Source organism: Mytilus galloprovincialis, chromosome 13, assembly GCF_965363235.1.
Source record: "Mytilus galloprovincialis chromosome 13, xbMytGall1.hap1.1, whole genome shotgun sequence".
Taxonomy (NCBI): domain Eukaryota; kingdom Metazoa; phylum Mollusca; class Bivalvia; order Mytilida; family Mytilidae; genus Mytilus; species Mytilus galloprovincialis.
This window is the reverse complement of record NC_134850.1, coordinates 38160100-38174972: the sequence shown is the minus strand read 5'-3', so window position 1 is coordinate 38174972 and position 14873 is coordinate 38160100. Positions and strand designations below refer to the sequence as shown.

At 32.9% G+C, this 14873-nt stretch overlaps 1 long non-coding RNA gene across 1 annotated transcript; it reads right to left on the bottom strand.

Annotated features, from left to right (window-relative positions):
• Positions 1 to 3847: 3847 nt before the first annotated feature.
• On the bottom strand, positions 3848 to 9262 carry LOC143056744 (uncharacterized). Its single transcript, XR_012972492.1, has 3 exons — positions 9119 to 9262; positions 4832 to 4922; positions 3848 to 3929 (listed from the first exon to the last, which is right to left on the bottom strand). It is a non-coding gene; the product is annotated as an uncharacterized LOC143056744 (long non-coding RNA).
• Positions 9263 to 14873: the final 5611 nt, after the last annotated feature.

Below are 14873 nucleotides of genomic sequence, written 5' to 3'. Positions count from 1 at the left end.
AAACCCAATTTTCATTTGCATCACAAACCATATTTCATTTGAGCCATTACATGTAATACAGGTAAAATAATATATCTATTCAAATCAGACTTTTAAGACTTAGTAAAACTTGAAAAGACAGTTTTTTTATGCATAATAAAACATAGTCATCCAAAATAAGTCTTCAGAACCATAACGAAAGTATACATTGATAAGTTCTGAAAAAGCTACTTTTCATAACAATGTAAAAACACAGGCTTGTTATAATAATATAAATTAAATCGATCCCTATAAATGGCCACAAAAAAAGTAAAGATTGATTTCCTCTATATAAAAATAAGGTCTATCAACCGTGCGGCCTTCAACAATCACGAAAACCCTATGACGTTACGTTACGAACATATACTTTCGATAAGTTAAGATTATGATGAAATAAAGTGTACGTGTCAAAAATTTATAACCAGCCACGTTAACAGTCTTTTTTATTTTAAATAAAAAGTAAAACATCAAAATGACAGCTGTTTTAAAAAAAGATCCAATTCTTTGACGTTTTGTACAGAAGGTTGAAATAATAGAAAAACGACGTCGAGTAACGTTACCATTACTAAACCGAACACCGTGCGTAACGTCTATAAGCAGCCCCCGGCATGAAGCATGTGAAGCAATTCAACTGAGAATACTAACGACCTGTTTGTTTCAGATCTTGACACATGGTCACCTCAAACATGTGAACACTATATAATTTTACACCTAAGTGATTTTCAGTATATATTAGAATGAATATGCACTCAATTATTCACCCTTCAGGAGGAATGGAAATTAGTGCACGACAACATCCATTTAAGTTTTTTATTTTTTTTTTAAATATATAATGAATTTATATTTTATTTATCTAGAGCATGCTATGCCTTAAAAAAATTCCAGAATTAATATTCTAATGTCTCATCTCATAATTCATTGGAAGAATCTTTCCAAACGATATTCCCGCCAAGTTAGTTTACATTTGACATTTGTCATGTAGATTCCTGAGATATAAACAATACAGCAAACCATGCAAGGATATGTTATGAACATTATACAGTCATTACAGAATACCGTGTATTATAATTAGACCTATAATTTGACTTTGTATTGTTGTTTAAGTTTAGTCTGACATTTAATTTGTTTTTTTAATCATGTGAAGTATATAATGAAAGATCCTAATGATATTCAAGTATTACACTCATCGACGTAAATGTTTATATTTAAAATTTTATCAATATGCTAGATAATATTATCGGATTCTAAATATTTAACTACGTCAACACTGTAACAGTTCTGAAAGAGATTAGACTCGGTAGACTGTAAAATTTCAGTTTACGATTTAAATGTATCAAAGAATGACAAATTTGTTCTCAGTTCGGTTTCTTTACCTTTTATTTAAGAAGATACAATAATTATGTGCGTTAGATTTAATATATATATTATCATTTCAATTCCCCTTTGTGGTACAACGAGTACTGGTATACAAAGTAGATATTTAGCTACCCAATTGCCAATTTTAAACATGCAGAGAAGATAAGAGAAATGTCAATCTTGTTGCTTGGGTAGTCACCGTTATTGATAGCATCTCGTATATTTCATATTGCATATAATAGTAACCAAAAGTGTTAAGCAAATTCTAAGAACTACTGCGCACCTGTCAATTTTGAATCCAGGTATTTAGATATAAGAAGATGTGATATGAGTGCCAATGAGACAAATCTCCATCCAAGTCACAATTTATAAAAAGTAAACCATTATAGGTCAAAGCACGGTCTCCAATATGGTGCCTTGGCTCACACCGAACGGTAAGATATACAGGTGTATGATTTAACAACAACGAGGTGAACATTCATTCTTTAACTAATACTATTTGGTCTAACTTGGCGTATTTTTAATTTAATTCAATTTAACATTTTATTTAAGTTCCATTTCTCAATAATATATATGTATAATGAGTCCGATGTCAGAATAGTTTACAAAAGAAACTAAGCAACATGACAATTATAAATAAATTAACAAAGGACTACTAGAAGTTACTGACATGCCATCTCCAGAGCTCAATTAAACTGATTGAACACCACGCACAGTCCCTCCCGTTAAAGGTTTAGTATCATACCGTCATAAAATATACGCGAAGAGTATAACCCGTTTCTTGCCAACAAATGGTTTTAGAATAAATGTGTTTGTCTCCGATGCAAAGACCTTAATTATGAATCAATACTAATTCCAAAAAATGACAACTTCAATGACGTGACAACAGTATCGTAAGTATATCCCTTCTGAATAAGTTGTTTAAAGGTTTTGTTGGCTTTTGAAGTGAATGACGACATTTTTGTGCTTTGTATAGAACATGACCATTAAAGATTGGATGTGAATTACATGAACGTATAACATGTCTACATGTCAATCTATTTTTACGAATTCTGTCCTTGTACCGATGATAAAGTCTAGTAAATGTTATGAACAGTTTGTGAAATACATCATTTTATAAAAAGCATTCCTAGTCAAGTTACGATATTTCGATCTTGCTTGGAAGTTTACTACAGGGATGCGAGTGAGGTATGTATCAAACACTTTGACAATGACATGGTAGCATGGCTCCAATGTTTTATATATAACAAGATGAAAAATCTGCCTAGGTAATAAAAAATTTCTAAAATAAATTCCTTTCTGTTACTATCTACTATACTAGAATTGCACAATGTTCTCTGCTGTTATCAAAAGCAAAACACCTATTTTTCATTCAATATACTGGAGAGAACAACAAAATTATTTTTCTCCAAATTCTGATCTTTGGGGAGTTCAGTTTTTTTAAACTGGCTGCTATTCACCTAAACAAATGGAGTCATACATTCAGGAAATGATGCTCTCCACATTACGTTACATGAAATAAATTTTTGGTCTTTCAAACGTGTCCAAAGTTGGAAAAACCCAGTGGTAACAGGAGGGAAACTATCCCTGGGGACAACATTCAAAAGACCCTTAAAAATGCAAAATGTTCTTACATGCTTTAGTTATAACAAAATCAGACCAGTAATGGAGAAGTTTTTTTATATAATCTATCAGATTTGTGAAAATCGGAAGGCTGTTTACTTAATTTAGATATTCTTTGAATGATTTAATTTTCAGAAAATAACAGGGGACAACATGATTTAATTTTTTTTTTTGGGGGGGGGGGGGGGTTGACCATTTAAATTATTATATTTCATTAGACGAAATATTAAAAAGAAGGTTTAATTGGTTGCAGTTGGTGCATTATATACTCGAGATATCACTGAAACTTAAAAAAATCCAAAAAGATGCCTGAATAAAAAAATAATTGCTGGTGAAAGGCGGGACATGGAAATTATACTTTTTCAGATATTGTCTCATGTAATGCTGAATACCTCGTCAGTCTAACTTATTAAATTACACATATTAAGTTAGAGATACGACTTTGTATTTATTGAAACTCCAAACCGCCATTTATACAGCTAGTAAGGCTACCCACCCACCCCCTTTTTGCTATCGTTACCTATACAAACAAGACCACGGCGGCAGTTGAGCTGAATATTAATCGATTAGTGAGACAAAAGTATATATTGACCTTCCACATAGCAGTCACAGTATCTGATATACCAGGCAACAGACAATAAAGAAACGCTACCAACCCTCGACCCGCTTCAATATATACCAGGATTGAAATTATTTATTTGCGTCCGACGCGCAATTTGTCTACAAAAGATTCAAGAGTGACACTCGAAACATGCAAGTTTTTTTTTTATAAATGGCCTTTTTTATGACAAGAGATATACGGTTATTTAACTTATAATGTGTGCAATGTTTGGGATTTAGTTTGAGTGGGCTTGACTGTGAAAGTCCTTAAGGTAAATAACAAAAAGAAAGCACTTACCACTTTGAAAAGTCCACTTCATCATCAGAACCACCTACAACATTATATTAAGACATAGAAAAGTCTTAGCAAAAATATGGAAGGCACATGGATACTAGTATGTTAAGTGGTTTTGACACAAGAAAGTAAGCTCGACTCATACATACATATCGTGATTAAAATACCATTAACAATTTTTTGTTTTTACTGTAACATACACTTTACTTAAGAGATGAAATTAATGCTTGAAATATGTCCCCCCTGCTTATGCTGGTACATAGGGAAAACATTTTAAAATCTTAAATCTATTACAGATACCAAGTCATATAAATAATGATATCGATAAAGCCCCCCTCCTCTTTTAAAAAAACCCAGAGGTTTTATAAGAGTTGCAGTTAAAGTCAATCGAACTTCAACACTGCAAACCAATCACAGAATGAGTGATTTTCAAACTTTGCTGACATAGGAGTTTCCTTCAGGTGCAGCGGAAGTATAACCGGCTATCATTGTCCATTCGTTCGCTTAAATAACTTTAGATTTTGATGTCAAAACCGTTGATTCAGTTTCCTAATTGATAATTTGATTTCTGTTAGTCTTAATTGCCCTACTTCAATGACTTTATGTCATGATCAAGATACTCTTCTTTTTTCCACTTTTAAGTAATGCACCATAACGTGGGATCTCATCATTTACTACATACGTTAAGACTTTGTTTTCTACGTTTTTTAAGTTATTACAACTGGTAAATATTTTGGGGCTGATCATCAATATCTTTTAACTTCTCTAAAACTGAGCAAATGGTATTGATATAGCTATTTTAGAATATTTATAAAATTTCATGAAGTTCAGTATATCTTTTAAAAAACCGCATATAATTTACTTCAAATAGTACTTTTAAGGTGTTGTAGACATCTTTGAATGTTCTATTCCGAGAAACACATTGTCTATACTATGTACCTGTCTCACCGGATCTTCTAAAGTAAAAGCTGTCCACTTTTAGTAGTAGCTCCTGGTAACTTGGTGCATTGTCAATCACTGTGTAGCTAATCTAAATGCAACAAACATAGATTGATTAAAAGTTGGGTTTTCTTTATGTCCAGTTGCAAATATGTCATGTCTGGTCAGGAAGGGAACATAGTTACAATAAATACTATACAAAGTAGGTCAAAAAAAAGAGGGAGACCGTGATGAAAGTCGAGAAATTTTGACTGTTTGAGGAAAATGCGGGTATCATAATTTTGACCCGCCACGACATTTCCAAGGTTTTTTAAAATGAGAACGTCGTTGTTAGTTAAAACGCTTTTACTTATTATAAACATCATATACAGTCTATGGAAGAAGCGATTCGATAAAAACTTTTCTTATATCAACGAGCGATATTGTCTTATATCAACGAGTTGCATTGTGGGAAATTTCAAACGAATGTTAGCATTGGTACGAAGAAAAGCAGATTTCTCGGCATAAAGTAATGACTCTTTTCTTAAAAAAGGGTGACATTTAACACAACATACATCTGGTGTATAATTTCCATGAATTATTTTATGTAATAACAAGCAAAGTGTATTTAAACGAGAAAATTGAATTGTTGAATAAATGCATCATAAATGAACGATCTATCATTTGTAGATGTACACATTCTATAAATATCATGTAGCAAATTCAGTGGAATGCAATTGAGATAAATTCAATTGTTTGCTAAGCCAAAATCACTGATAAGTCCAAGATACTGCTATATTTTAAAATATCAATGCGATATTTGTCAAATATCATAGCGATGATTTTTTAATATCAAAAATTTATGAATGCGATACTTTTCTAATATAACTGCTATAGTTTTCTAATATAAAATGAATACGATGACACGTCACAATGCATGTCAAGAAAACTGCAAACATAATTCACAAACTTAAATGTTTTAGGATCAATATCGCTAAAATTTCGTAACTGTACAAAATTAACGCTTACATGAACTTATCATTTCAAAAACGATTCTTGACCCTATTGATAGTTATTGATAGTTCAATCACACGGTTAACCGACTAACGAACATGTTTAACCCCGCCACATTATTTATGTATGTGCCTGTACCAATTCAGGAGCCTGTAATTCGTTTGTTTATGTGTTACATATTTGTTTTCGTTCATTTTTTTTATATAAATAAGGCCGTTCGTTTTCTCGTTTGAATTGTTTTACATTGTCTTATCGGGTCCTTTTATAGCTGACTATGCGGTATGGGCTTTGCTCATTGTTGAAGGCCGTACGATGACCTATAGTTGTTAATTTCTGTGTTATTTTGGTCTCTTGTGGACAGTTGTCTCATTGGCAATCATACCACATCTTTTTTTATAATTCTACTTGAAGTGATGATGCAATGGCGGAATTTAAATACGGTTGCAAATACGTCTACCGACATATAAGATTATAATATACTGGTCACACTGCTATAGCATATCCACCTTGGTCATATCGAAATAGACAAAAAAATATCATTACTTAAAAGAAACATTCATTCAAACAATCCAATCCAATACAGCTCCAAATTACAATAAATAGTCAAATGGTAAAATAAATAATCCCAACAAATTAAAATGTACAAATGCTAATGTCCCGAACTTTGAAGATACCAACTGAGTAGCCACAGACTATAAATTGGACAACTTCAGATACAACGAAAATCAAAAATCTTGTCAAACAGAAAATATATTTATAATTAACATAGAAAAAGATATTGAGAAGGAAACCAGTTCTTTTTGGATATCAAAGACTTTTCCCGTTGGTAAATCGATATCTCTATGAACATAATCAGCTCGCCGCGTGGACGCTCTTTTACATCGCGATGACCGTGAGGGTATTCCGATGTTTAATTGTTGCCACAGAGATTTGACTTTCGTTTTTGGCTAGTAACCGATCGTATAAATACACGATTTTTTTTCTCTTTTCTTAGTGCAAAATAACAATCCGTATCGCTTGTTATAAATCTATTTCTTCAATGAGTACTAAAAAAAATGTTTAGAACATAAATAAGTAAGATGTACATTTCTTTTGACGTTAGAAATGTGTATATATCTTTTCTATATTCATAAATTTAGTTCGTTCAGTTGGAGGACTGGAAAGCGTTATTTATAAGGGAAAATTTTAAAGATTTATAGATATAAGAAGATGGTGCATGAGTTCGAATGAGACAACTTTCCATCAAAGTAATAATTTGTTTAAAGTAAACCATTATAGATCAAAATATGTCCTTAACACAGAGCCTTGGCTCACAGCGAACACCACGCTATATAGGAACAAGAACATTGCTAGTGTTAAACCATTCAAACAGGAAAACCAACGGTCTAATTTGTAAAACAAAAGGAGATTCAAAAGTACAGGTCAGATTTTGTCGAATCAATCTGAATGAGGACAGTATGATTCATCTTTGTCACAAGTAAGATTCATTGTTATCCAATGAAAGTCTTCCATGCGTGCGTTGCGAGCATATGGGATATATAATAGTTCGGTGCGTTCATTATGACATTTGCTAAATGTTATATATGTGAACAATCATTTTGATACTTAGCTATTTGATTACGGCATTGTTTATTATACCCTTATTTGATTAGTTTTGCTTCCAAAACTAATTGAGAAATTTGTAAGATGTTACCAAAAACAATTTGAATTTAAGCAATGGTCTTAAAACTGCTTATTTACATACAATACTACTAAGAAGAAAAATCACAAAAATACTGAACTCCAAGGAAAATTCAAAACAGAAAGTCCCTTATTAAATGGTAAAATCAAATGATAAAACACACAAAACGATTAGATAACAACTGTCATATTTTTGACTCAGTACTGACATTTTCAAGTTTTGAAAATGGTGGATTGAACCTGGTTTTATAGCGCTTAACCTCTCACGTGTATGACAGTCTCATCAAATTCTGTCATATTTACAACGATGCGTGAACAAAACAGACATTATAGGTAAAATTGTCCAAATATAGGTACAACAGTCTAATATTATACTAATCGGTACTAATATTGATATAACAAAAACACCGCTATGATATTTTAAAAGTATCGCATTGATATTTTAAAAGTATCGCATTGTTTATTTATGTATTATATAAGAAAAACACAGCACTTCAAATTTTACATGGACATAAACTTTAGCTTCTAACTAACTTCTGAATGTATATTTAGACTCAATTGTTGTTTATATTTGAACAAAAAGTTTTAAAGTTGGTCTTTTCTTAACTTTTCGTTGCCGAAAACAGCATTTTCCGCATGGAATGTCTGCATATTTACAATTGATATTAGACAATATCGCTATGTGATATAAGAAAAGTTTTTATCGATACGCTTCTTCCATAGACTGATATATATATATCGAGATTCAATTAAATAATTATTTGTGAAGAAGAGATACTTCAAGTTGGCTTCTCTTTTGCTGGCACGGACTATACATCTTATATAAATTCGGAAGAAGTTTTACGTTATCGTTTGATATGGAAAATATTTGAATCTTTATTTTAAATCGATACAAAAGAATCATAAACGGAGGCTAAAATACATCAACAATAAATGGACTGTAGATATGAGAACAACTACTTATAAACTGTAACGCATCGCATACTATTATTTTAGTGACTCGGGTTTGTGTTGCTTAGTCTTAAGTTTTCTAAGTTGTGTCGTGTGTACAATTATTTGTCTGTTTCTCATTTTCTTTGTTAGCCATAGCGTTGTCTGTTTATTTTCGATCTATGAGTTTGACTGTCTCTCTGGTATCTTTCGCCCCTCTTTTATAGAGACATGCATTTAAAAAGGTACCCTCATAAGCCTGGACGTGAAAAGTCCCATATAATTAACTGCGTTTTCTCACATTTACGTACTACCTCCATAAGCCTGGAAATGCGTGGTGAGTTACAATTATTGGATAGGGACCGATGTAACGCAAAAGGCCACCTACGGACATTTCAACGAGTTGCTGCAAGAGTTCCTTACGTACAGACCTGTGTTATTCTCTCTACACTCGAATTTAACGTCCCAATTCTAACTGGACTTGGCTTTACACATCCCGCAAAACCAAACAGACGCCCCACTTTAGACAGGGTGTTACTGTTGTTCGGAATTAGACCAAAAGTGACCATATTTCTATTCCAGGTTGTCCTGGTTATCAAAAACAGAAAATGACGTGCATGCACACAGTGTGGATATAAACAATATGTTAATAATCAATGGATAACTTAATAAAATAATACTCACTTTAGCTTCCAATTGAAATTTTCCAACATTTTGAAAGTCTACGTCGGTGTTAAATTTATATGAATATACAACATTTTCTTGAAATTTTATAAATTGTGTAATACCTAATCCTAGAAATGTCAGAACAAATACAATAAGCGATGAAAAGAGATTCATACTTGATCTTCAGACATTTCGATCACATTTAAACATTGAATTGGCACTGCAATATCAATACGTATATTTAATAATTATTTTAAACGTTTTGTTAAAGGTTTACGTGTTTATCACGTCTCCTTAACGCATATCAAATTGCAATGATCCTGAAAGGACCATAATAGAATGTATCGAAAGAATGCATATTAAGTGTTGAACTACCAACACTATAATATAGTAGATTAATTTGATCTATACATTTCAAAGGAAACTTCAAAATGACCAGGGAATACATATGCACAAAGGAGTAAGGTGAGTTTTATTGAATAATAAGAATTTCGTTAAAGGTGAAATATAGTTTTGAGGATCTAAAACCAATTTCCCGAATTTTCAAGTATAATACACAAAACAATATTATGTAGGTGGGCGATGTAAGTATGCATCAATTCGCCCAATGGCATCCTTTCTGTCCTTAAACATAAATATTTCAGAAACTGCATATTTCATTTTATGATATTTTGAGGGTCGGTTGAAAACAAAACATTCGGGGTATATATCTCCCAATTGATACGATATTCCCATGCTTGTACTTCCTATCATGATGTTCTTGATAGAGGGTTGCTGCTCACAAGGAAGCTATTAAAACAAGAGTTCCAAATGCTGAAGTTGAAATCATCCCTTCGTAAATTTTACGGACGCCATCACGAGTTGGTTGACCGTTATGGAATGACAGTTTTACAGATGATATCGGATATGTTCCTTACGTCGTAACTATAATCCACTCCTCTTTTATGAATGTGACCTCCCGAATTATACTATTAACCGGATTTCTTATATTATGAGCAACACGACGGGTGCCGCATGTGGAGCAGGATTTGCTTACCCTTCCGGAGCAACTGAGATCACCCCTAATTTTTATGTCCCACCTACGATAGTAGAGGGGCATTATGTTTTCTGGTCTGTGGCTCCGTTCGTTCGTCCGTCTGTGCTTCCGTTCGTCCGTCCGTCTGTGCGTCCGTTCAGGTTAAAGTTTTTGGTGAAGGTAGTTTTTGATGAAGCTGAAGTCCAATCAACTTGAAACTTAGTAAACTGGTTGCTTATGATATGATCTTTTTAATTTTTAAGCCAATTTAGACTTTTGACCCCAATTTCACGGTCCACTAAACATAGAAAATGAAAGTGGGAGCTTCAGGTTAAAGTTTTTGGTCAAGGTAGTTTTTGATAAAATTGAAGTCCAATCAACTTGAAACTTAGTACATAAAAAAATTATGTTCCCTATAGTATAATCTTTCTAGTTTTAATGCCAAATTAGATTATTACCCAATTTCACGGTCCATTCAACATGGTAAAGGATAGTGCGAGTGGGGCATCCGTGTTCTTTGGACACCTTCTTGTTTGATAGGGTTTGTATTGCTTATTCTTTAGTTTTCTATGTTGTGTCATGTGTACAATTGTTTGTCTGTTTGTCTTTTTCATTTTTAGCCCTGGCGTTCTCAGTTTATTTTCGATTTATGAGTTTGACTGTTCCTCCGGTATCTTTCGCCCCTCTTTTAAATATTTTAAAACTTCCACAATTCGATTTCATGATAACCTTAAATTGATTTGCGCAAGTATTGAAATACTGGTATATAGTTATGAAGCTCCATTAGTATTCAGGATGTCCTGAAATTACCAATGTCCTGCTGAAATTATAATGTTGATCCATTATGTGTGGAGGTCATGAAACATTTATATTAAGGATAGTATAATACCATATACCATGTATGCAGATAAGTCTGTCTAATATCTGAACTTACATCTAGAAATTGACAATGAGGGTCGGTTAAAAACAAAACTTTACGACGAAAGAGATGATTCAACTTCCCAATAAGAATAACTTTCAGTTTCTATGTCAGAAAATTCCAGCAGCTCTTGCATTTCTTATTTTCATTTCGTTAACATAGGGTTGCTGCTCACAAGGTAGATGAAAACTTCCCTTTTCCGCGAATGTTGCCTTACAAATTAGGCTTACCACCGGGTTTGTACCTATAGGAGTAAAATGACGGGTGCCACATGTGGAGCGGGATCTGCTTACCCTCCCAGGGCATCTGAGATCACCCCATTTTCTTGTTGGGGTTCGTGTTGCACAGTGTTTAGATCTATGTTGTGTTTTGTGTACTGTTGTTTGTCTGTTTGTCTTTTTCTTATCTTAACTTGGCGTTGTCAGTTTTTTTTTTGCGACTTATGAGTTTGAAAAAAAACCCTTTGGCATCTTTTGCCTCTCTTTTAAAACGGTATTCTTTTGATATTTGAAAACTAGTCAGGACTGGAGTCGTGCGAAAATTAAGAAGTCAACATACGATCTCTACGTAGGAGAAATATTTAGTAATATACCAAGCTCTTCATTAAGTCTAGCAAACCTAAGAGATATGATATATTACGTACAAACAGACCAGAATACATGTCATCATAGTTATTGAACCACCATTTTGAACAATAGGGGAATCATGATGGAAGATTAAATAGGCTGACAATCGCGATTTATAACACATGATCTGTTGAGATGTACGACAATTATTATCCTTTTGGAAATGTTAAATAATGTTAACTTATCACATATGACAAACCTTGTGCCTTCGTGTGTCCCTATATTACAATCTTTCAAATCTGTCGATTTTCTAGTGTAGTTAAAACAAATCCAACAACTTAATAATCAATATATCACAAAATGTAAATTCGTGCTTTAAAAGGATTCCTTTTTAGAGGGGGTCTCTAGGGGGGTTCGGATCGCGGATCCCGCTTAATGTTTTGTCAGGTTCCCGACCCCGCTTACACTACGTGCGTAAGCAATCCTTTTTTTTCTGATTTCCCGTGTCCCGCTAGACTTCATTTCCCGTTTTCACGGCACAATAATTTGACTTTCACGTGTCACGCTTACAAAAAATCGGCAATCCCGTGTCACGCTTAAACCCCAATGAGACCCACTTAAGAACTATATACAAAATTTTGATAGACTTAGTCAAACGCGCTTCTGTTTACGTAAACAGTGTCAGGAAAGGGAGAAGAAAAAGACAGAATACACAAACGGCAAAAATGTTCTATTATAATACCATAGAATGATACACGTTACATGCAAGTAATTTCTTCATTGAACATTTGCTTCTAAAAATATGTTTTTTGTGGAATGTTTTTGTTTACTTCTTTATTTCATTTTCTTCACTTTAGCACACTGCTAAATTATATTCAGTACAGGAAGGCATGATTATGTTCAATGCCCGGAACAAACTACACAATTAAAATAAATAGACAAAATAATTAAGAAAAAAACCAGTTCCGTTTGGATTCAAACTATAAGGTCATCCCATTTGGTACATTACGCAATCATTGACCAATAACAGAATACTTATAACCTTGATCAAAATGTCTATTAATGCTAAAAGTGATTTTAATGATAATTCCAAAAAATTGTAAGTCTGATAATAAATACATTTATCATAAATGTTCTTGAATGTATAAAACGCTTGGGTGCAAAATTACTAAATATTTGCACAATTAATTTCTATTAAGATCTATAATTGAAGAAACCCTTTAAATCTTTAAAACGCTTTTTATGCGTTCATAACTGCTTTAAACAATTTTGGCAATGAAATATTTCGTCAAAGAGTTCCTTAACCATGTTTACGGATGTGAGGAGTTAAACAATCCGAAATGTATACTAGAAACAGAACTAATATAGAATGGAATTTATAAGTTTTTTAAAATCGAAATATAGGATTCAAAGCGAAATACATCATGGAAATCGCGTGTTGTTCTGGTGTAGCTTTTAGTTCAGTTGTTTTCGAAGCTTGTTTATCTTCAATCTTTTCTTCTTCCCAGGAAGTTGTTGGTATGAACGTTCTCGAATTTTCAGTTAAAGTACGTACGTAAAAAAAACCCACCATTTTATAGAACGTTTTAGTCAAACGGTTTTGCATAAAATTACATTCGAAATGTTTATAACGATTAAAGAAAAAATCTAAAGATTAATTAATCAGTTTTATTTCTTCGGCTTCAAGATTTGTTTAAAAAAAAAAAGAGAAAGACAAATCTATGACATCACTGAACATCAAAGTTACTCTTCTTTACAGAATTAAGGATTTTGTTTATGCATAGAAAAATAATATGTAAGACGAATTCAAGGATGACTTTGTGTGATACTTCTTATTCGTTTGAATGACATATACGTATCTTTCGCCTCTCTTTTCATATACTTTATATATTTCTGAGTTTAGTATGACGTCCATTATCACTGAACTAGTAAACATTTTTGTTTAGGGGCCAGCTGAAGCACGCCTCCTGGTGCGGGATTTTCTCGCTACATTGAAATATTATTTTTTTTTAAATATTTTAAAACCTCCACAATTCGATTTCATGATAACCTTAAATTGATTTGCGCAAGTATTGAAATACTGGTATATAGTTATGAAGCTCCATTAGTATTCAGGATGTCCTGAAATAACCAATGTCCTTCTGAAATTATAATGTTGATCCATTATGTGTGGAGGTCATGAAATATTTATATAAAGGATAGCATAATACCATATACCATTTATACAGATAAGTCTGTCTAATATCTGAACTTACATCTAGAAATTGACAATGAGGGTCGGTTAAAAACAAAACTTTACGACGAAAGAGATGATTCATCTTCCCAATAAGAATAACTTTCAGTTTCTATGTCACAAAATTCCATCAGCTCTTGCATTTCTTATTTTCATTTCGTTAACATAGGGTTGCTGACTCACAAGGTAGCTGAAAACTTCCCTACGTAAATTTTACCGACGCCAACACGAGTTGATCGCCGACTGTTAATGAATAACTGATTCACAGATGTTGACGGATATGTTCTAATTGTCGTAACTGCATGTTCATTCCCGTCCCCTTTTCCGCGAATGTAGCCTTACAAATTAGTCTTACCACCAGGTTTGTACTTATAGGAGTAAAACGACGGGTGCCACATGTAGAGCGGGATCTGCTAACCCTCCCAGTGCATCTGAGATCACCCCATTTTCTTGTTGAGGTTCGTGTTGCACAGTGTTTAGATTCTATGTTGTGTTTTGTGTACTGTTGTTTGTCTGTTTATCTTTTTCTTATCTTAACATGGCGTTGTCAGTTTTTTTTTGCGACTTATGAGTTTGAAAATCCCTTTGGCATCTTTTACCTCTCTTTCAAAAGCTATTCTTCTGATATTTGGAAACTAGTCAGGACTGTATTCGTGCGGAATTATGAAGTCAACATACGATCTCTACGTTGGAGAAATATTTAGTAAATACATCAAGCTCTTCATTAAGTCTAGCAAACCTAAGAGATATGATATATTATTACGTACAAACAGACCAAAATACATGTCATCATAGTTATTGAACCACCATTTTGAACAATAGGGGAATCAAGATGGAGGATTAAATAGGCTGACAATCGCGATTTATAACACTTGATTTGTTGAGATGTAAAACAAAGCCTATCCTTTTGGAAATGTTAAATGATTTTAACTTATCACATATGACAAATCTTGTGCCATCGTGTGTCCATGTATTACAATCTTTCAAATCTGTCTATTTTCTTGTACAGTTAAAACAAATCCAACAACTTAAAAATCAAT